The sequence below is a fragment of the Sinohyriopsis cumingii genome, unplaced genomic scaffold (genome assembly GCF_028554795.1).
Source record: "Sinohyriopsis cumingii isolate HCF-2022 unplaced genomic scaffold, ASM2855479v2 utg000160l, whole genome shotgun sequence".
Taxonomy (NCBI): Eukaryota; Metazoa; Mollusca; class Bivalvia; order Unionida; family Unionidae; genus Sinohyriopsis; species Sinohyriopsis cumingii.
This window is the reverse complement of record NW_028315873.1, coordinates 12364957-12389182: the sequence shown is the minus strand read 5'-3', so window position 1 is coordinate 12389182 and position 24226 is coordinate 12364957. Positions and strand designations below refer to the sequence as shown.

Here is a 24226-nt window from a genome sequence, read left to right as displayed (position 1 = left end):
GCAATGTGTAGTTACTGGATAAGCTCGTGATATTTACATTTCACTCTCACTTCAGCAGAGTACTGATTATGTTTTGGTTAAGGACTATATCGTAAAGTGTTATGAGTTGGTACCCGAGGATTATCGACAGTGTTTCAGGAATTCTAGAAAATCAACTGACCAGACCTATGTCGGATTTGCATGGGATCAAGCAGGACAATTCGATAGACGGTACTCCTCTAAAATGGTTAATAAAGATTATGAAAATCTGAGACAACTTTTATTACTTGAAGAGTTACCGAGCTGTATCCATAGTGACATTAAGACTTATTTTGATGAGCATGAGGTCGAAACCATGGACAATGCCACTCGTACTGCTGACGAGTATTCTTTAGCTCATACAGTTTCCTTTGTAAGTAAGTCTTCCACTCAGCCGTCGTCTGGTTGAAAAGTACTTAAGCCTAACACGAGCCCTGCCAAATTTCAAACTGGCACAACTTTTTGAAATCAATCCTCTGATACTCTTGATGAAAAATCCTTATCACTTCCTACGTGTACATGACCGCTCCGGTGGCCTAGTGGTTAAGGCGTCCGCCTCGGATGCGGGAGGTCGTGGGTTCGATCCCCGGCCGAGTCATACCAAAGACTTACAAAAATGGTACTAACAGCTGCCTCGCTTGGCGTTCAGCATTAAGAGGTTAGTGTTAGGACTGGTCGGCCCGGTGTCAGGATAATGTGACTGGGTGGGACATCATGCTACATGTCTGCGGCATGATGCCCCAGTGCTAGACATCACTATAAACTGCCACATTGCAGACATCGTAGCGATATGACTGAAAAATTGTTAAAGCTACGTTAAAAATCCAAATCATATCTCATCACATCCTACGTGTACATATAGCAGAAAGAAAGGACACGTTATTTCAAATTATCACAAATTGAAAAATAAGCATCAGAAGCAAGACAAACCTATTCCAAATGCTCTTATTTCTAAGAGGTCAAGGTCACGGTCTTGTATTCAAAGCAATACATTTGTTTGGTCTAATAAATCCCAGTCTGATTTCATTATGGAGAATTATCAACCATTCATGTTGAAGGGTTCTATATCACTCTTGGGTGATTCATCCAATCCTATCTTTATTAAAATTTTAAGGGACACAGGAGCTTCTCAGAGTCTTGTATTATCAAGTACTTTGCTTCTTTAGAGGTTGTCTTCTAATCAGAGTATTTGTAATCAGGGAGTAGAGTCCGGCTTTGTTAATGTTCATCTTCATTGTGTAAATTTGTCATTAGATTTAGTTTCAAGACAGTGGGAACATTACTAGGCAACGACCTGGTTGGAGATCCACTTGTAACTGACAAGCCTTGTTTGGATCGGAAAGTCGATCCTATTGAAAAAGTATTCCCTGATTTATACCCAAATTGTGCAGTTACTAGAGCCATGACAAATAAAGCACTTGAGAATAATGTTGATCAGAAACGTATTCCTTTAGCTGACACATGTAACGGACAGATTTTTGATGAGGTTGCTTTCACTCCTTGTTTGGATCAATCAAAAGGTATTGATAACGGTGATCCTCTTTTAACTACTTATTCTCTTTATTTTAATCAGGATGACAAACGACAATCATTTTCGTTGAACAGGAAAAAGATCCTGAGATGTCCTGTTTGTTTCAAAGGGCTATTAGTGAAACGGAAGCCACGGAAGTACCTGGCTGTTATTTCATTAAAACTGGAATTCTTATAAGAAAATGGAGACCTCCCGAGATCCCAGATGGTGACGAGTAGTCGGTGAAATATCAAACAGTAGTTCCAAAATCATACAGACAGGACATGCTTAGTCTAGCCCATGAAACTCCGTTGGCTGGTCATTTGGGGATTAATAAGACTTATCACAAGATCTTGAATCACGTATACTGGTCAAAAATTAAACGTTATGTGTATAAATACCTGTCATACTTGTCCAATGGTAGGAAAAGCCAATCAGAAGATACCTAAGGTTCATCTGCAACCTATTCCTGCATTCGACGAACCATTTAGCAGAATAATGATATATTACGTTAGTCCCTCACCTGAGACCAAGTCAAGTGACCAATACCTTTTGACCATTATGTGTTCGTCAACAAGATTCCCAGAGGCAATTTGTTTGAGGAACATTAAAACTAAAACAATAGTAAAAGCTTTGATAACGTTTTTTTTTTTTTCCAACTCAATTTGGCCTTCCCCAATCTGTCCAATCTGGTCAAGGGTAAAATTTTAGGTCTGGAATTCTCCAGCCATTTTGCTTGAATTTGGCATGCAACAATTCCAGTCAAGAGTGAAATGTTGGTTTGACAGAACTACGGTAGAGAGAACGTTTGAGTCTGGTAATAGAGTTCTGTCTCTCTTGTTCATTCTTTAAAATTTTATTCAGATTACGTATTACGGCCCTTAGAAACTTAAGAAGAAGATGACTGAGTTAAAGTATAATAATAGTACTCATGGGATGAAAATAAATTATAGGAGTGCCAGTACCTTGATAGAGATATCCAGGTAAACATGCAATTAATTTAGTTATACATACCCCACTCATTGAGGATTTAAATGAAGTAATACCATCGGACTCTACTGATTTTGGAGTGACGAATCTTTGGAATTCAGAAATTGTGAATAATCTGGACCAGAAATATTAACATTGCATCAGGAAGAAATTAATGAACTCAAACAGTTATTACTTGAATATGATCTCCTATTTCCAGATGTTACTCCAAAAAAATATTTACCATGAGATTGAAATTGTAAATTCAACATCTGTGAAACAAGACCCGTACAGGATGAACGCTGTCAAACATGAATACTTGAAAAAAGAAATTCAGTCTTTGCTGGAAAATGGTTTCATGGACCCGAGTAAAAGTGACTAGAGTTCACCATGTATACTTGCTCCGAAACCAGATTAAACTTTCCGCATGTGCACATATTACAGAAAAGTGAAAATTGTGACTAAAACAGATTCATTTCCATTACCAATAATCGATGACTGCTTTAGTAAAATTGGAAATGCAAAATATGTCATTAAATTTGACTTTCTAAAAGGATTTTGGAAAATTCCACTGACAGAAAGGGTAAAGGAAATTTCGGCATTCGTGACTCCAAATGGAATTTATCAATATAAAGTGATGTTGTTAGGGAAGAGGGGTTCGCCAAGTACTTTTCAACGGTTAATGAACATGATTACCTCTGGTCTAGACATTTTGATGCTTACATCGATGATGTCGTCATCAACAACGACGCCTGGAAAGAACAGTTTGTAAATTCTTTGACAGGCTCACTGATGTAAGTTTGACAATTGATTTATCCGAAAGTGAGTTTTGCCGTGCTTGTGTAACATTTCTCGGATATATCGTCGGACATGGACAAGTTAAACATATGGATGCTAACGTCAAGTCTGTCTCTGAATTCCCTTTGCCTATCAGTAAAAAACAATAGATGCGATTTTGGCGTATGGCTGGATACTATCGGAAACTTTGTTCCAATTTTCCCATGATTGCTGCACATCTAACAAATTGATTGAGTAAGAAAACCATGTTTATTCGGACTGAACAATGTCAGCAGGCTTTTAAAAAGATAAAGGCTATACTTAAAAGTGCACCAGTTCTTAGAGCTCCAAATTTAAGTCAATTATTTAAACTGTCATTTGATGCAAGTGATGTTGGGGTTGGAGAAATATTGATTCAAGAAGATAAAAACAGTGTTGATCACCCCGTCTGTTATTTTTTCTAAGAAATTAAATAAGCATCAGAGTAATTATTCTACAATAGGGAAGAAATCTTTGGCTTTAATATTGGCATGGCAACACTTTGATGGTTACATTAGTTCAGCTCCTTCTGCAATTATTGTGTTAAATGATCATTCCCACCACTTACTTTCATCGACAAGATGAAAAGCAAATCAAATTGTATTAATGTGGAATTTATTGTTACAGAAATATAATATTGACATCAGACACATCAACGGAAAAGATAATTTAAGATCAGTTGCACTTTCCCGTGTATAGAAATGTATTATTTCATATATACTTTGTATCAGTCATGTGATTTTTCTTATGTTATTTTTTATATAAACCACATGTATAACTGACGTATGGTAAAAGAAAGCATTAGTGTATACATCTTTATTTCTCTTTCATGGGGGAACTGTTCTGTATATATAATTTAATCATTTGTCTGTTTTATTTAATACATATTTGCTCCATTACATGCTACTGTAATGTAATTTTGTTCGATGGATTTGATATTGTTCAGAATAGATTTCAGTTCTGACTGATTTTTTCAATTTTTTAATTTTCGATATAAATAACTAATAAAAATGATACATTTTATCTTTTCGCTGAACTTGTTTCACAATCAGTGACACTTTTTGTAAAATACATTTGTTTTCTTTCCAAAAGTAAAAATCGTTAGTTGAGTCAATGTCACATCTGATCCACGTGATATTTATCATGTAACAAGCTTCCATTTCGTCCAGAAGGTAAAACTCTTGACCCCCATACCGGAATCTGTTTTGCGTTGTAGTTAGGTTTATAGCTGATGTTATGATAAGCATTTCTATTCGTTATGCCTTAACACTTGAGAACTATAGTTGTTTTATGTTGTGTTCAGTTTGGGCTGAATTTTTTTTATTTTCCTCAATTATTGAATTTTAAAGTGATTAGTTTCCCTGGAAATGCATAGTGCTCTGTTAATTCTTAGACAAAGACATTCCTTGAAATTTATACAGATGTAAAACAAAATGGAATAATATTTTCTGTGATTCAACAAGAGACTGTTGAATCAATAGTACAACGCTGACGATTACAGAAGTCTTGTATACCATCGGAATTTGAACTCGATTCACTTAGAACATTTCATTGATGGGACTTGTGTTTTTTAATTCTTGGATTATTTTCGGACTAAATTCGCAATGCCATAAGCTACTTTTCTTATTTTGCGCTTAGTATTTTAGGGAAATAAATTATTTGTTTACTTTTACAAAGCTTGTTGTCTTCACTCTTTTATGTTACTTATTTCAAGCTCATAGACTTGTAACATGTAAATAATGTATACCGTTGTACATGAATTCGTAGCTCAATAACTGGCTCTTAATTCAAATAGCAGATTGGGTTTACAGTAATGGATAATGAAATAAAACTATCGTTTTATCGTTAAGAGAGCTATAATGAATTATTCCTTCTCGTCTACCTCATAATTTATCAACATAAACAAAATTGGTAACGTGATGTTCGTCCGTTCAAGTTCGCTAATAACTTAGACTGGGACACGCGTGTACATCGATTCAGGTAAAACGCTTGAATGCGTCTTTATGATAACTAATATATCTATTGATTGTTTACTCCCCATCCCCATGGTTGAACACTGCATAATATAAATAACTTGAATTTATTTATACTTCTAGTTGCTACTAGTTACGATTGAAAAATCAGCCAAAGTTTTCTCATTCAAATGACCTACATTTTATGTCAGTTTTGGCAGCTTTTCTTTACAACGATTTTACAATTTAGGCAATGCTCTGTCAGCTGAATATCTTAGAATAAACTTTCCACTATGGGGATCGATTGATTGCCTGACGGATATCAAATTAATGCAATGCATGAAGTGATAAATGGACAATCAGTGATTATAGAGATGTGGTCACAATTACCTCGACAAGCTAAAACAATTATTTTTATTTATTTATATAAATAAATTAATAATAATAATGATAATAATAATAATAATAATAATAATAATAATAATAATAAGAAGAAGAAGAAGAAGAAGAAGAAGAAGAAGAATATACAAAGAAAGAAAATTTGAACTTAACTGGAAATGAAATGACAAGATGTAACGAAATTTGAACTGCATCGTGAAAAGTGTCTGTAATTGTCTGTTTTGAGAGTAATATAACAAATCATATAGGCAAACAACGTGTCTCATTCGTAACTATTAACCACGCTGATCCTTATGGTTTTTATTTTTCTTGCTAATAAATATGATATTCCCATTATCAACGCTTTTGTTCCTATATTACCTGTCCAAATCAACCAACCGTCAAATAACAGTTTTTTTTAAAAAATTTTGATTGTCGTGCTGTTTTGCCAAATGGCATTTTCGCTGGTACTTCAATTCATGGAACGGGTTCTATCATTTCTATATAAAGACGAATGCTAAACGGTTTTTGTTATAATTTTTTCCCACAGAGAGATTAATAGCAGTTTGCAGTTTATTATTTCGAGTAAAAAAGTTAATACACGTTCTGTTTAATTAGATGGTACATAGCATCAATGCAAACTTGAAAAATCATCGACCGTTCAAATCTGTTAATTCTTTGCCATTTCCCTCCAGTTTTGCAACACGAAGTGCTGTATCAAGTGATTCAAAGTCCACCTTTTCCGTACTCTTAAAGTTTATAAGAGGCCGAGTGATAAACATCTGCATTACATTGATGCTACTTTATTATTGGAAATTCAAAATAGAATGACTCAAACATAAAACAATATATTATTTTATTTTAGTGTAAGTAACACACGAGTCAGAAATTATTACTGATTGCAGATTGTGGATGTAAGGCTCGGGACATCTCGGTTGTTTCTTTGTGATCAAATGTTTATAGAGAACGCAAAATTCATATGATTCAAACCACACTGTCTATTCATCTCTTAAACATTGGGATGCCGAACCCATTAACTAGAACGTAACTAGCGTTGGACTTTACTAAGATGTTCGTGTACTTGCTTCATTAGTGAATTACTTGAACATATTATGTCATAAGATGTCCATGAATGTGCGTCTAAAATAATTGTGATCTGCGTTAAATGGGTGGTCGATTGAAAACAAAGCAGTATTTAAATTCACATGACAGTCATATTATAGTCAACTGGAAATCAGTCATACCTGAACTGAACTCCAAGCGATGATTTATATTTTTAAATAATACTCTTTCTTTCTTCGCAACCCCACTTTGCCAAAACATTTGTCCGTCCATCTACCTCGGCAGTATTAGAAGCTGTTTATGATATAGTGTACAAGCACCAAATATTTGCTCATGGGAGTTTATTCAGCTATTTAACAAAAATTAAATTAGTCGTATATATTATCATCTTCTAAACGTTTCCAACATGTTAATGACAAATGTAGCTAGTTTGTTAAATGTATTTGACCATTCCAGCATACAAGCACGGGTCTTTAACTTTTATTTATATGCATGTCAGTCCAGCTTACAAGCACGGGTCTTTGGGAGATATTCCAAATGAATCAAGCCATTCCACGCTGATGTCGTTGGAAACTCTTCCTGATCCATGATTGTTGTCTGTGTTGATGACATAAGTTTGACGTCCATTTAGATTTGCGATGAACCCGTTCATCTTTACCTAACCCTACTGGGTACTAAGTACTAAGACGATGTGTACGATCTGTGGGCAGAAGGTAATCAAGTCCCGATTTATTCCTTTTGTTTATCACAGATGATGATAAGTAATGATTTCACCCTTGACATTGTTTTTAAAGCGATTTTTCAAGTAAGTAGATGAACGGGATGCCAGTATACTTTATTATTACAGTTCTTTAGAGTATCTCGAATCCATCGTTCTCACCGGAGGTAGGCCAATGTCGCTTGAACCTGTATACCGTTCTTTCGAGATCTCGTCTGGCATGAATGCACGTAATTTCTTCCAAATACCTATTCAACGTTTCTCATCGACTCATCATCAAGTATATCTCGTTTTGTATGTTGTTAGGCTAGTCCGTCAAACAATAATATCAAGGTTATATGGTCAGGAATGTGATTCTGTCAGCAAAGTGACAGACATAACAGGAGACTAAGCGATGTTCTTCTTTTCCTACAAATACGTCTCTTGCGACCACATGTCCGAGTGTTAATGATCAATCATTTCTAAGCTTGTTTGATTTTCTTCTGGCGGTTGTTAAAAGCAGCATTGTCAGCACAACCATCGTCAGTCAACTCGGTATAGCAGAAAGCACCCATGATATTATGTTTCCCCACAGAAAATGTATCGAGATGTGTGTCATTGTCTTCATTTCATCACATAAGGAAATTGTCTTTAACGTTCAGGTACAAGTATCTCTTATTCGGACGAAATCTAATCCTCGCATTATCCTACCACTTCAAACTCGATAGTAGAAAGAAATAGCGTGCACAATTCTAATTTGATTAGATAGAAGATGGTCAATACAACAACGGAGTACAATAATCCACGGTTATCTATCTCTCCTTGTTTCAGACTCATGTTAGCAATAGTTTCTCCAATGACACAATGCGCCGCAAAGATCTAATTATTTTTATGAACACGTTCTCCACAATACATTCACCGTGGTTGTTGCTTTCTTAGTTTGTGGAGAGATGAAGGGAATACGTTGTTTAAACGGTATGTTGTTCAATTCTTCTTCTAATAGCAACTACTTGTGATGCTGCAGACCAATAAAAATATATTGGGTAGATATTCTTTCAAAGTTTTGTGACTCTGGATACAAACTTCTTCCACTTCACATGCCTTTCGATCAATTTATGAAAAAATGTGATGTCCACTAACTTGTTTAAAACGAATCAGTCTTGCAGTCCATCTTAGTTGACCAAAAACTGCAGCGCTTCTCACTTTCTTCTTTTTCTGGTCTTCGACTTTCCAAATAATCGATCGTTTGTTTTGTTCTGAAGCCGATTTCATGCCACAAGTGTGCGATAGGTTTTAATCCTTGTCAAGATGTGATAACACGTCAATCAATTTCAAGACGATTGGACAGTACTAGGTGTGCTATTCTCGCATGCCGCTTGCGTGTGGCCTGACATCTACTTTTATTGATAAAAGCGTTCTTATGCTACGTACTATTCTGGTTGTGCAGATGAAATAAGCTTAGATGTATGTGCTAATGATCTGACTATATTCGACACTAAACGCCCAGTATTGCTCAGTCAAGTGACTTTTGAACAAGGATCCCCCCCCCCATTAGTCACGTATGTTGACAAGGACCAACCACGGAATATTATGAATCACTCAGTCGATTTTCGAATGTTATTAAACAAATTTTCTCTAAGTGACTATTCTCTTCACTTGTTTGTCAAAATATCAGTATACCAATATACCATCAGTTCATTTATTAACGTTTTCAATCTCTGACAAAATCCTAAACATTTGACAGTCACTTTAAAAAGATTGTCATGCATGAACGAAACAATTCTGAATTCTAATCCATTTCTAGAGAAGAAGCATTGAGAAAAAAGCACGCTTTTATAACAAATGAGTTATTAATCATTAATAATCGAACAGGAGGTTTTGAAGAATAGACATCATGCATCCAAGTAAAAGGACTGAAACAGAATTAAAACTCACACAAAACAACTAATTCCTCTATAAATATATACAACTGGCAATATTGTACATTCTATTACATATTTTCTGAAGGTAAGTTTAGATTTATTATCTAATTTAAGTATTTATTTATTTTATACCAAATTTATGTTTTAATAACTTCCATATTATTTTCTTTTCAACATATATTCTTTTACCCTACTTATTTACTTATTTATAATCTCCTGTCATTTACACTTGTCCACAGTTTAGATTTACTTTTTTTTTTTCGTACTACATGCTTGTTACTTCCTGTGTAGCTTTCTCTACAATTACTATCCAACCTCTATGTTCATACTCATGTGAGATGTTAATGAGAGCAAATGTTTGTGAAAACGATTATATTGTAAATGTGGTATCAATTTCTTACTTGAATTATTTTCTTTACCTCATCTGACGTTTTATTTTTTTCGAATTCCCATCCATCAATTAATCCTTCCATTTAAATAGGATTCTAATAATACATATTGAAAAGTACACGTTCTAAGAGTATGTTGCAATAGTTTCTAAACTAGATTCGACTGCAAACCGCACACTCTGATCAAGGTCAATGTTGTTTTGTTTTACAGTTGGCTCTAACTTTTAAGTGAGTATATGATAATTAGCTTTCTTGAGTGTGAATTCGTAACAAGTCTATGCAACTGCAATACGTAAACAAAATCAGAAAAATCCACCACATCGATGATTACTATGTGACATTATAAGGTACTAGTACAGTGAACAAACTTCATAACATCTTAGGCACGATCGTGAACAAAGTATACAATTGGTATCTGCCCAATGCTATTAAACGGGTAGCTATGACGAAAAATGTATTCATTTCGCTCTCTATTTCACACACACACACACACACACACACTGGCTCACATATTACTGCAAAAAATCATACATACTGTTTGATACATCTTCGATGTATAACAATGAACTGCATTGGAAAAATGATTGAAAACGTGAAAAAGTCAGTGGATGGGTCGATGGCTGTATGGGTAAGTACGGATGGTTGGCTGTACGGTTTGATAGTTGAACAGTGTCATTTTGTAGAGTAGTAATACATTTAATCTCTTCAAGCAAGTTTGACTGCAGTATCAAAAAAAAAAAAATCTTCACACCACAACCCGGGGGATTAGTTCTATAGAATGTCTAATTTTTGGACTAGAAATTAATGATGTTGTCTTCTAGCTGTAATTCGGATCAGAACTTTGAAAATATTTTCACTGAAAATGTTGAAGATAAAATATGTAGAACTGATCCTTGATATTTAGGGGTGCATAGAAACACCGAAACGCACCAAAACGCCGGAACGTAATACAAACACCGAAACGTACTTCAATTATATCGTATTTTCCTTAGTGTATATCGGTTCTGTATGTATAATTCATATCTGTAACATTTAATATTAGTTATATAATAAATTAATATATACGTTCTTTTCTGCAAGTGATGCAACATCAAATTAAAATGAAGCTGGAAACTGCGTATGTTGGAAAGTAAAAATAATTTATTATTAACAGCGTGTATTCCAATTTATACATGAGTTTATTCTTCAGCTATTAATAATGAATACATAGTAATAATGATTTATTAATTTGATTATTATATTGTAGTTATCAATAAATACAGTTTTCCTATTATCTTAAGTTCCGTGATGTATGAGATTTCCGCAAACGAGCAGGTGAAACAGATGTATAGTTTAACTGTAACTACCGTGAATTATGCGCGATAATGGCCGAAATGCACAGAAACATGCGAGAATGGCGTGTCAAATCATTCTGTCTTTCGTTGACCGTTTTCAAAACCCAGTTTGCTATTGGAAGAATAGTATGGGATACTGGATAGTAGTAGAAATTGGTTTAATACACAAAGCCAATTTTTGAAACATATTTCAAAATGTATTTGTTTCATATAACACACAAATGTTAAAAATTATTATACAAATAAGGCAAGCCTGACGAGCTCACTCGGTCAATACATAATATTAAATATAGCAACAAAAGTAATACACACACCACAAGTTATATCATTTAATCTGATAAGACTTTGTACTTTGTCCTCAGCATACAACCTCATGAACAAAACACGCATAAATACAGACACACACAAAATATTTCCGCAGGCCAGATATATATATATATATATATATATATATATATATATATATATATATATATATATATATATTGTGTGGCCCGCTCATACAAAATTAATTCTATAATTACAACGTAAATCAGCATGCATCACATAATCAATAAAAAAAATATAATATGAATCTTATCAATGCGAAATTTAGACGAGATAAAAAATATAAACAAGAAATGAGGGCACTTAAGATATCAACTTATCAGTAATAAACAGTTGATTTGAGGCGTATGCTGTTTTGAATTGATAGTAGATATAGTAGATACACGGGATCGAAGAAATACCATACGACAATAAGTTCGTTTGTTGCAATATGCCATATCAAAAATTATATATAAGATGTACTATAAATACTATGATTTATAATATATGTAACAAAAGTATCACTGTTGATATCTATCTATCTATCTATCTATCTATCTATCTATCTATCTATATATATATATATATATATATATATATATATATATATATATACCGCTGACACTGTACAGTATGTGTACATGATCATGAGACTGATTAATGCCAGTGATTGAAGAGACAGAACAAGTAGTATAATAATGTAAAAGAAGACAACTTGAAGCTAGACTTTCATAGAAAATTTAATATTCATCAATATTACTTGTACCTTGATTAAAAAGATATTTTTTTTTTAAAAAGTAGTACTTTTATTCATTTTTAAAAAATTGAAAATGTGTTATTTAAATGTTTCAAACATAAAAATATTTTAGTTTCAAGAAAGTCACTCTAGGATGTAAAATCAAGTGCAGCTTAAACGAGGAAAAGATGCCTTTTCATTGGTGTTTTAAAAATAAAGAATATAAAGTCGGTTCATTATTTAATAGGGTTACGTTATGTGAGGAATTTAAAAATATATTAACATATATACAAATTTAATCTCAGAATTGAGTTTTATAAACAAAAATTGATACATATTTCGTTCCAAACGGCATACATATTAAGGGATCGTAACAATACAAGATTGCTCAAATTGTAATGTGAAAGATATCGTAAATATCTTGCTATCGTTTTGATCGCCATTCAAGGATCTTCAGTAAGCTTAAACAAATACAATATATGATATAAAGTAACAAAACTACCACAGATTTTAATTATGACTGATGTTTGGATTATAACATGGGGCAATATGACTGATATTTGAACTATAACATGGGGTAATATGACTGATCTAGGTTTTCTACCACGTGGCAATATGACTGATATGTGACCTATAACATGGGGCAGTATGACTGAACTGGGTTCAATACCATGGAGAGGTATGACTGATCTGGGACCCATAACATGGGTCAATATGACGGATCTGTGATCTATAACGTGGGGCGGTATGACTGATCTCAGACCTATAAAATGGGGCCGTATAACTGATATGGGACATATAACATGGGGCAGTGTAACCGATCTGTGACCTCTAACATGCGGCAGTATGACTGAACTGGGGCTATAACATGCGGCAGTATGACTGATCTGGGACCTATAACATGGGGCAGTATGACTGATCTGGGACCTATAACATGGGGCAGTATGACTGAACTGGGTCTATAACATGGGGCAGGATGACTGAACTGGGTCTATAACATGGGGCAGTATGACTGATCTGAGACCTATAACATGGGGCAGTATGACTGATCTGGGACCTATAACATGGGGCAGGATGACTGAACTGGGTCTATAACATGGGGCAGTATGACTGATCTGGGACCTATAACATGGGGCAGTATGGCTGAACTGGGTCTATAACATGGGGCAGTATGACTGATCTGTGACCTATAACATGGGGCAATAAGACTGATCTGTGACCTATAACATGTGGCAATATGACTGATCTGTGACCTATAACATGGGGCAATAAGACTGATCTGAGACCTATAACATGCGGCAGAATGACTGAACTGGGTCTATAACATGGGGCAGTATGACTGAACTGGGTCTATAACATGGGGCAGTATGACTGATCTGAGACCTATAACATGTGGCGATATGACTGATCTGAGACCTATAACATGGGGCAGTATGACTGAACTGGGTCTATAACATGGGGCAGTATTACTGAACTGGGTCTATAACATGGGGCAGTACAACTGATCTGAGACCTATAAAATGCGGCAGTATGACTGATCTGTGACCTATAACATGTGGCAATATGACTGATCTGGGACCTATAACATGTGGCAATATGACTGATCTGTGACCTATAACATAGGGCAGTATGACTGAACTGGGTCTATAACATGGGACAGAATGACTGATCTGGGACCTATAACATGGGGCAGTATGACTGATCTGGGACCTATAACATGGGGCAGTATGATTGATCTGGGACCTATAACATGGGGCAGTATAACTGATCTGAGACCTATAACATGGGGCAGTATGACTGATCTGGGACCTATATCATGTGGTAGCATGACTGATCTGGGACCTATAACATGGGGCAGTATGACTGATCTGGGACCTATGACATGGGGCAGTATGACTGATCTGAGACCTATAACATGGGGCAGTATGACTGATCTGGGATCTATAACATGGGGCAGTATGACTGATCTGAAACCTATAACATGGGGCATTATGACTGATCTGAGACCTATAACATGGGGCAGTATGACTGATCTTTGACCTATAACATGTGGCAGTATGACTGATCTGGGACCTATAACATGGGGCAGTATGACTGATCTGGGACCTATAACATGGGGCAGTATGACTGATCTGAGACTTATAACATGGGGCAGTATGACTGATCTGAGACCTATAACATTGGGCAGTATGACTGATCTGAGACCTATAACATGGGGCAGTATGACTGATCTGGGACCTATAACATGGGGCAGTATGACTGATCTGGGACCTATAACATGGGGCAGTATGACTGATCTGAGGCCTATAACATGGGGCAGTATGACTGATATGTGACCTATAGCATGTGGCAGTATGACTGATCTGTGACCTATAACATGTGGCAATATGACTGATCTGTGACCTATAACATGGGGCAGTATGACTGAACTGGGTCTATAACATGGGACAGAATGACTGATCTGGGACCTATAACATGGGGCAGTATGACTGATCTGGGACCTATAACCTGGGGCAGTATGATTGATCTGGGACCTATAACATGGGGCAGTATGACTGATCTGAGACCTATAACATGGGGCAGTATGACTGAACTGGGTCTATAACATGGGGCAGTATGACTGAACTGGGTCTATAACATGGGGCAGTATGACTGATCTGAGACCTATAACATGTGGCAATATGACTGATCTGAGACCTATAACATGGGGCAATATGACTGAGGCCTTCTTTGACAATAGGCCGTACAATGGCTGCCATGAATGCTTCCTTGACAATAGGCTTTCCAGTGGCTGCCATAAAGCTTTCCGTGACAATAGGCCGTGCAGTGGCTGTCATGAAGCCTTCCTTGATACTATGCCTTTCAGTGGCTGCAACGAAGCCTACCTTGACAATAGACCGTCCAGTGGCTGCCATTCGGTGGTTTTTATTGATTACACTGGTCAACAGTGAAATCATTACTGACTTGAAAAGGCCCTAATCTGTAGTATTTTGGTGTGCCGAACACGAATATAACCGTGAAAAATTTGTATTGGCTCTCGTTTTGAAGATATTCATATACCTCATTTTCTATGTTTCACTGTGTAAATTTCTCCAGTAGGACTGCAGCAACATCCGGAATAATGATGTAACATTGCATAATACCATCATGCTCACATCATCCACAGTTGATTGCATCATTTTCTGATGCAATGCAATACTAATGCCATGCGGCTGCTGAAGTAAGTTGACGTCAGCAGTGTACTATACATGTGTAGGCCTATTATACTAATGCCAGGCGGCTGCTGAAGCTGACGTAAGCAGTGTACTATATAAAGCCCAATCAGATAGGTTCAGCATTTAAAATATTTTAGACGTTGTGCGAGACAGTTCAAGCTACTGTTACATAAGACTTATTATTTTATCCATTTACGTACAATAAAGAACAGTAATGCCTCGAAAGTGTGTTAATACCGCGGACAATTTTTGCTATATTTGTGGGGAAGTGACATTTGCCAACCAGAAGAAAAGTATCAATTCTCAAGTGAAGAAGGCATATCATCTTTACTTCGGATGCAAGGTTGGTGACCAAGACAAGCCTTGGGCTCCGCATATATGCTGTGCTACATGTACAACACAGCTTTCACAGTGGTTGAATTGCAAAAGGTCATCAATGCCGTTTGCAGTCCCAATGGTGTGGAGAGAGCCAAGCAACCACCTAAATGACTGTTACTTCTGCTTGGTTCCTCCTCTTTCCGGCGGAATAACGAAGCGAAAGAAGTCGAGAATAGTCTACCCAAACATTCCGTCTGCATTGAGACCAGTTCCACATGGTGAGGGACTTCCTATTCCAGAACCTCCAGCAGAATATTCTCTTGATTCATCTGACGAAGACAAAGGTGAGTCGACCTGTTCTTCTCCTGGTCCATCAGCATGCAGTGATCCAGATTTTCACTGTGGTGCATCATCAACCCCACACAGAATAACACAGGAAGAACTAAATGACCTGATTCGTGATTTGGACTTATCAAAGAACAAGGCAGAATTGCTAGGATCAAGACTCCAACAATGGAATCTTCTAGAAGAAGATGTCACAATTACTGCATATCGAAAGCGCCACCAGCAATTGGAGCCTTTCTTCAGAAAGGAAAGTAATCTGATATTCTGTTCCGATATTGAGGGCCTCATGAATGCTTTAAAAATCACTCATGACCCACAAGAATGGAGACTATTTGTGGACTCTTCGAAACTGAGTCTCAAGGCTGTGCTTTTGCACAATGGAAACATTCTTCCATCTATTCCAGTAGCGTATGCTGTCCACATGAAAGAGACATACGATAACTTAAGGCAGCTACTGAATTCCATTGAGTATAACAAGTACAGCTGGCACCTCTGTGGTGATTTGAAGGTAGTTGCCCTTTTAATGGGACTGCAGCAAGGATATACAAAATACATGTGTTTCTTATGCGAGTGGGATAGCCGAGCAAGGGAAATGCACTACATGAGGAAGGAATGGACTCACAGGCAGAATGTAGCCATTGGAGAGAAGAATATCCAACACCCAGCTCTGGTTGAGGCTCAGAAAATCTTGCTACCACCCCTTCACATCAAACTAGGTTTGATGAAGAACTTCGTGAAAGCCATTGACCGGACTTTGCCAGCATTCCGATACCTGCATGAAAAATTCCCTCGACTCAGCGAAGCAAAGATTAAAGAGGGAGTTTTTGTGGGTCCTCAGATTCGAGAGCTTTTCAAAGATGACCGGTTCAACAACTTGCTGGAAGGTGACGCGAAACAAGCATGGAATGCTTTTCGCCTAGTTTCTACAAACTTCCTCGGAAATGTTAGGGCAGAAAACTATAAGGAACTAGTAGAAGACATGTTGATGAAGTATAAGAAACTTGGCTGCAATATGTCTCTAAAGATTCACTTCCTTCATTCCCATTTGGATTTCTTTCCTAGCAACTGTGGTATTGTTAGTGATGAACACGGCGAACGTTTTCATCAAGATATCGCAACAATGGAACAAAGATACCAGGGAAAATGGTCCACTACAATGCTGGCTGACTACTGCTGGACACTCCTCAGAGATGCTCCCGAACAGCTGTACAAGAGACAGGCGAAGAAATCTAAGATGTAGTCAATGACTTGATTTTTTATAGGTAGGCTATTACAGTTGACCTTTTACTATTGGAATGCATTTCGTCATGTAAACATTAATTTCTTGCAGATTACAAAAAAACTAGAGCCAATTTTGCAATTTGACTGTCATATTCGTGTTCAGCACATAAAAATTGATAAGAATTGACTAATTTTATTTCAGTAACATGACTTTTGTAAAAATTTGTTGTCCAGTGTTAGTTATCTCAAGCTTCGTTGGAACTGCATAAACAATAGTCTTTATTGTTCTGATTATCTTTGATACTATCAATAGCTAATTTTAAAACAGCGAATACAGCTTTTATTTGGTTTAACTTTGCGTTTCATCTAATGTAACCAATACAATGCAAGGGAAAAAAAACATTTTGTTTGAAATAATTTAATTTCCGATGCATAAGTTGATGAGTTCTGTCCCATTTTCAATGCACTTCTTGATTCCCCACTTAAATCAGTCTAGTAAAGTAACCACGTATATGTTGGATTTATGTTACCATGAGGTTAAACACAGACAAACCAAACTGCAGGCCACCGTCTATTATGCATGATGTAGCAATTAAAGTAGAAGATGATCTTCATCACAATTGAAAGAAAGAATATGAAATTACGCACTGTAATTTCTCATGTAATTCAGATCAGAAAGCAAATAACATATGCCCCAATTAACTGTCGCATAATTCGTCTGCAAATATGGGTCTGTGCTGTTTGACAGGAATAACCCTTAAACAAAGATTCTGATCTATTCACACTTAAAGACTTAATAAAGTTTACCTTCTTAATTATAGTCAGGATGCTTTTGTTTTGTAATTGCATAGTGGTTCTTTTTGTAATATTGTCGTTGTATATGTTTTTACGTGTATTCTAATATTGTAAAGCGCTTAGAGCGTCTAAAGATTACTAAACCCACAATATTATTATTATTATTATTATTGTTATTATTATTATTATTATTATTAGCACAAGCAATATGACATGGAATAACGACCTCTAAAAGATGCAGGTGGAAGAAAACAATTAATGATGTGATAATGATCATATATGGTAATAAATTGATTGCTGTGCACAATTGCAAATAAAACAAAAGCGTGAAAGTATCTTTGTACGGGTGTATGTATGTATGTATGTATGTATGTATGTATGCATGCATGCATTAATGTATGTATATTGGTACGAACGTATGTATATATGTACGTGCGTATGTATATACGTTATGTTTGAAGGAATGTATGCATGATGATGGATGTATGTCATTAATTATGTGTATGTGAGAGAGAGAGAGAGAGAGAGAGAATTTTCTTGAGCGTGAGGGATATGTCGCAATTAGAATAACTTCACACGTTTTTCGGCGACGTAGCGGAATAACGGCCTTTAATAGATGCAAGTGGTTGAAATATAATTATTTGATTGATTATGATAATTAATGATAATACAGTGATTGCTGTTCACAGCTACATAAAACAAAAGCGTAAATGTATGTATGTATGTATGTATGTATGTACGAAATTATGTATGTATCCATGTCATAGGTGAGAATGGCATAAAAAATAGATGCTAAGTATAGTGCATGCTAAGTATATGTCTGTTTTATGCATACTGGGAATACAATCAGCAAATCACAAACAAGGCACCATTTATCACTCTCAGACTTCCTAACGATAGAAAGTCCATCAAATTCATGTGTATCGACAATATATCGTTTCGTACCCTGTGTATCGTGAATAGTATTGATACCCGGCACATGCGTGTCGTTTCACCCGTACTGATATTTGAAACATAGTAATTTCATTGCATCGTAAACTTGAAATTGCTATTTGTTTCTTTGACTATAACAAACACAGGAGTCACTCTAAAAGAAATGATGTTCTATATGCCTACTTAGTTTCTCCCCAGTTATCAATGATAAGACCATCTCTTTTCTTTTTATTCTTAGTGTTGCAACTATCTCTGATATTCTTCATTTATAACAACAGTTTCAAGATGGTTGTCAGAGGACTTTGTTCTTTAAGACAAACAATATATCATTAGATGTCTTGTCGGGATACAGCAAGAAATGTGCTACTTCATCCTGCGATAAATATTGCTAGCCAATGTTTAGAACATAAACTAAAAATAATATTTGCTGGCTTTGAGTTAATAATGGATGTATTTCACTAAAATACTTTTCTCCACCCGACAAAAATGTCTGTTATTAGCGCTTTTCAAGAACATTTCTTATTGAGGACACTTCAATATGTGGAATGGGAGAGGGATTAATTTCATCTACTAATGGGTCCAAAATCTAATATGATCAAACCAATATAGATGGAGTTAAATAATTTAAAGAACAGCTTTAAGATCAACAAGAACAGCTTTAAGATCAACAAGAACAGCTTTATGATCAACAACGACAGCTTTAAGATAAACAAGAACAGCTTAAGATCAACAAGGATAGCTTTAATATCAGCAAGAATAACTAGAAGACTAACAATAACAGCTTTAAGATCACGACAAACAGCTTCAATATCAACAAGAACAGCTTTAACATCAACAAGGACAACAACAACTTTCTAGACTTTGGGTCAGACAAAGTGCTTACACTTATTGTCTGTACTGTACTGTATTGATTTAGTTTGCAAATAACACTAAATAGAATACGTACTTTTAATTTTGTTGTTGCATAAGAAACCTAAAAATGCGAGTTACCTAAACGTAAGGCAAACCCACCCATTCTTTACCGTTATGCTAATAGACCATGATTGATGATTTAATAATTCTAAATCGTATGTCTGCTTGTTAACAAATTTGTTCAATTTAACTTGGAGCGGAATAATGCGGAATATCTAGCACGTCCACCCTACCCCCACCCCCAATTCTCTCGCAGTTTTATTTATTTGTTTTATTGTTGATAGGTCGAACTTTTAAATTTGTATTTCTAAACATTGTAAACGATACGCTGCCCTCGTAGTCACTTTGAACAAAAGTTTGCTTTTAACTTATTTTACCCATGATTCTCTGCGATTGCTATGAAAAGGTCTTTCAATGCACGATAACAAAAAATACTTGTGGTTTGGTTGGCTCATACTGGTGTGAACCAAATTAATTCGAAAGAATCCGGCCAATCTGATTGCTGAATATCGTATTGATAAAACAAAAACTTAATGGATAGAGAAAAAAATATTAAAAAGCATAAAAATACAAAATTTCCATCAATTGATGTTTCATAAAGAACAACGATGTATCATTTGTGATATTTATAAATAATCATTACAAAATTTGAAACGGTTTCTTTATTAATCCAACAACTGGTGTATCCGATTGTCTAGCATGTAATAATAATAATAATAATAATAATAAACACTTTGATGATAATAATAATAATAATAATAATAATAATATAGTCAAGCATGGATTGCGTGTCATAATAGTTGATCTTTTTAAAAACAAGAATATTTCTAACACCAGTGAAAATATGTTTCTTCTAAAACAGTAAAGATAAGCATAGAAATAAAAACGTTTATTTTCCTTCTCGATCCAGTGGCCTACGTCTGTGGCCTACGTCTGACGTCTCTATTGTCTGAAAATTGGCATAGGACTGAAAAAAATAAAAATAAAACATACGTAACTAAGGTTCAACTGAAGTATTTATATATTCACAGTCGTGTTACGTATTGGAGGATTTGAATTTCATAAATGAGAGTGATCAAAGTGTTAATAACTGAAAACAAGGCAGAAAATATTTATGTTATATGAATGCGTTTTGCAAATTTATTGCACGATTTGGGTTGAGGCAACTTTCACCCAGATATCCTCTCTCTCTCTTTCTCTCGTACTTTTTTTCATTTATCACATATTTTTTTCTCCAAGTTCTATTTTAATTTTAAATTTGACTGAATATTAGTAATTTCAGATTTTGTTTTGTCTGACGTCATGACTTCCTCTACATTTCGTACTATATAAATAGGTATATCTTATGTTTGTATCTCTTATTATTTCAAAATGCATGTCTATTAATGTATGTATTAAGTAATATTATGTCTGTGTTACCTGCAATTAATTCTCCAAATATATGTCAATCACAATATATATATATATATATATATATATATATATATATATATATATATATATATATATATATATAATTCAATTACCGCTCCGGTGACCTAGTGGTTAGAGTGCCCGCCTCGGATGTGGGAAGTCGTGGGTTCGATCCCCGACCGAGTCAAACCAAAGACTTACAAAAATGGTACTAACAGCTGTCTCGCTTGGCGCTCAGCATTAAGAGGTTAGTGCTAGGACTGGTTGGCCTGGTGTCAGAAAATGTGACTGGGTGGGACATCATGCTACATGTCTGCGGCATGATGCCCTAAGGCTAGACATTACTATAAACTGCCACATTGCAGACATCGTAGTGATATGACTGAACATTTGTTAAACCTACGTTAAAATCCAAATCACATCAAATTACATAGATATATGTTGCAGCTATCTCCTCTCTAACTTGGCGAAACATGATCTGACTGACGTTGGCGTGTTTTAATTATACATGTATCCATTGTCTGGATCAGGGAAGTGATGTTTACTGACAAAACCTCAACTTACAGCATAAAATAATTGCGATAGGAAATGTAAGAAGCAGCTCACTTCTTCTGGATTTCATTTATTGTATTAAGATTGGATATCTTAGTACAATAAAAACGAATCTGAATTGCACATTCTATACGTATTTGCTTAACTTTGAATAGAAACAAAGAAGGGTCCTTGCCATCGGGGATGGAGAGGGAGGAAGAGCGTCATTGTTTCACTCCGGTTACCCACACTAAAGAACTACCATTTGAAAATAAGAGAGGCTCAGATTCAGCATTCATGAGCGCACGCCCACAACATGCAAAATTTTATTTTGTCCAATTAAATATTTTAAAATTTAGATAATGAATAAGGGACAAGAAATCGTACCATCCATTTGTTATTGTTATTATTGTTATTATTATTATTATTATTATTATTATTATTTACAAAGGTAACTATAGAGTTCCCTTACTTTGTTGTTATGGATAGCTCTTTGTCTGATTCGCATAGTGGCGTTGATTCTCTCCCATCATCTGCATCATCCATCTCTGCACGCTGTCGTTCGAGTTTTTATTTCCTCTCATTCTCCTCCCTAAGTAATCTCTCTGTTTCCATTCTCCTTTTCGTTTTTTCCTCCTCTTGTATTGTTTTTAGCAGTTGATTTCTCTCCTCCTCTTGTTGTCTCTTTTCCTCCATCTTTCTTTGCCTTTCTTCTTCTTGTCGTATTTTATCCTCTTTTCTTTGTCTTTCCTTCTCTTCTTTTTCCTCTGCCCATGTATCTAGTTTTTTGTGTTCCATACTACATAAGAAAAGACGTAATATTGTCTAAGTTCAATAATTAGAGGTTGACATCTAAACTATATAATTGCCCCGAGTTTCGTCGTTTTTATTTGATATGTAGTTCTTCATTTTGAATTATTTTATATTTATTGTATACTTAAGTGTGAAATATATAAATGTATTGGCGAAATAAGGTTCGTACTTTTTTCATCCCTATATTCACATGTGGCAAATATATCTTTATATTCCCACTGTGTCATGCGACATTTGCTTGTCTGTGCTGACAGAAGTTATATCTGCAGCAGCAAAATAGGAGAATGTTATGAGCTAGAACAAATAAATAGAATAAACATGCCAATTAATCTGACTCGACACCGTTCGCGTCTCTTGAAGGTTATTTCCCTTACTTCCTTGACAACAGTGATAAACTCAATATACTAGCTTAATCGAAATTTGCTTTGTGGTCAGAAATGAAAAACAGTTTACATAATTAAAATAAGTATTATTTGCTGCGACAGATTAAGTCATCCCAATCCCGTTGGCATCTTAAATCCTTGAACATACGAAAACGGCGATGGGGGTATTGGTTGATATGATCCTTATGAATGAGTTTAATCTTCTAGGCAACTTTTGTGCAGTCTTGTTTTTATTTACAACAAAAAAAAAACAATATCATATAAGGACGTACTTGAAATTGAGGAAGACTATCGTAAGATACTAATGACTGAAACTTAAATTAAAATTTTATAAAATGTTAGTGAAATTAATTAAATAGTAATTTTTTATTTAGAGAGGATCAAGTTTTACATATTTAGATGCAATACTGTGAAATTCGCAGATGTCTCATGCACAGCATGGCGAAAATAAATTCGCTTCACACCTTTGCAGTTCTGCGTTAAATTCTTAATTCCGTCACTGGTACGAATTATCAAGCTTCCTTTCTCGAAGTACTTTAATAACACCGCACACACACACACAAATATATATATATATATATATATATATATATATAGAGAGAGAGAGAGAGAGAGAGAGAGAGGTATTATATAGATAAATAGACCGATATGCCACTTAATGGCCGCCATGAGAACTTGTTGTCAAACAGGTGACGTTCTAAATTCTTTAAGTTTTAACTTAAGACACACGTAATTGGCCCTTAATCTAGAGCCTCTCCTGCAGCATCCCTTAAAACCGATCCAGCGTCCCTTCTTTTTACATCGGCAGCACCGGTACCACTTCTGTTCACTCATACCCTCTATGTATCGGAAGGCTAGACACGTGATCAAAACAAGTATCACCAATACCGCCACCGCCAGCAACACAATTATGGGAACGTTCCTTGGTTCGTCTTCTTACTTGATAGGCCTTTCTGTCGTAGTCGTGGTGGTGGTGGTGGTCTTTTGAAAAAGAAGATGGTTTGTCAAGTTAGATAATATCACCTACATTTCTCTTGCATCTAAATAAAGACTATTGTTAGTAACAATGTACAGACGATCTATTTATTGTTGATCTTGACTGGTTAAGAATAAGTTTAACTCGTCAGCAAAATGTGACTGAATATATCTATGACCGCTCTGGCTAAAAAGATGAAGCAGCAGGGAGGGCGAACAGACCAACTTTTAGAAGGTTCCAAATGCCGAAATAAGCCTTCCAAGAAAAGGATTAAAATGACGA

General features: G+C 35.5%; 1 non-coding gene across 1 annotated transcript; it reads left to right on the top strand.

Moving 5' to 3' along the window:
- The first annotated feature begins 539 nt into the window (after positions 1 to 539).
- Trnap-cgg (transfer RNA proline (anticodon CGG)) lies at positions 540 to 616 on the top strand. Its single transcript has one exon. It is a non-coding gene; the product is annotated as a tRNA-Pro (tRNA).
- The last annotated feature ends 23610 nt before the right edge of the window (positions 617 to 24226 follow it).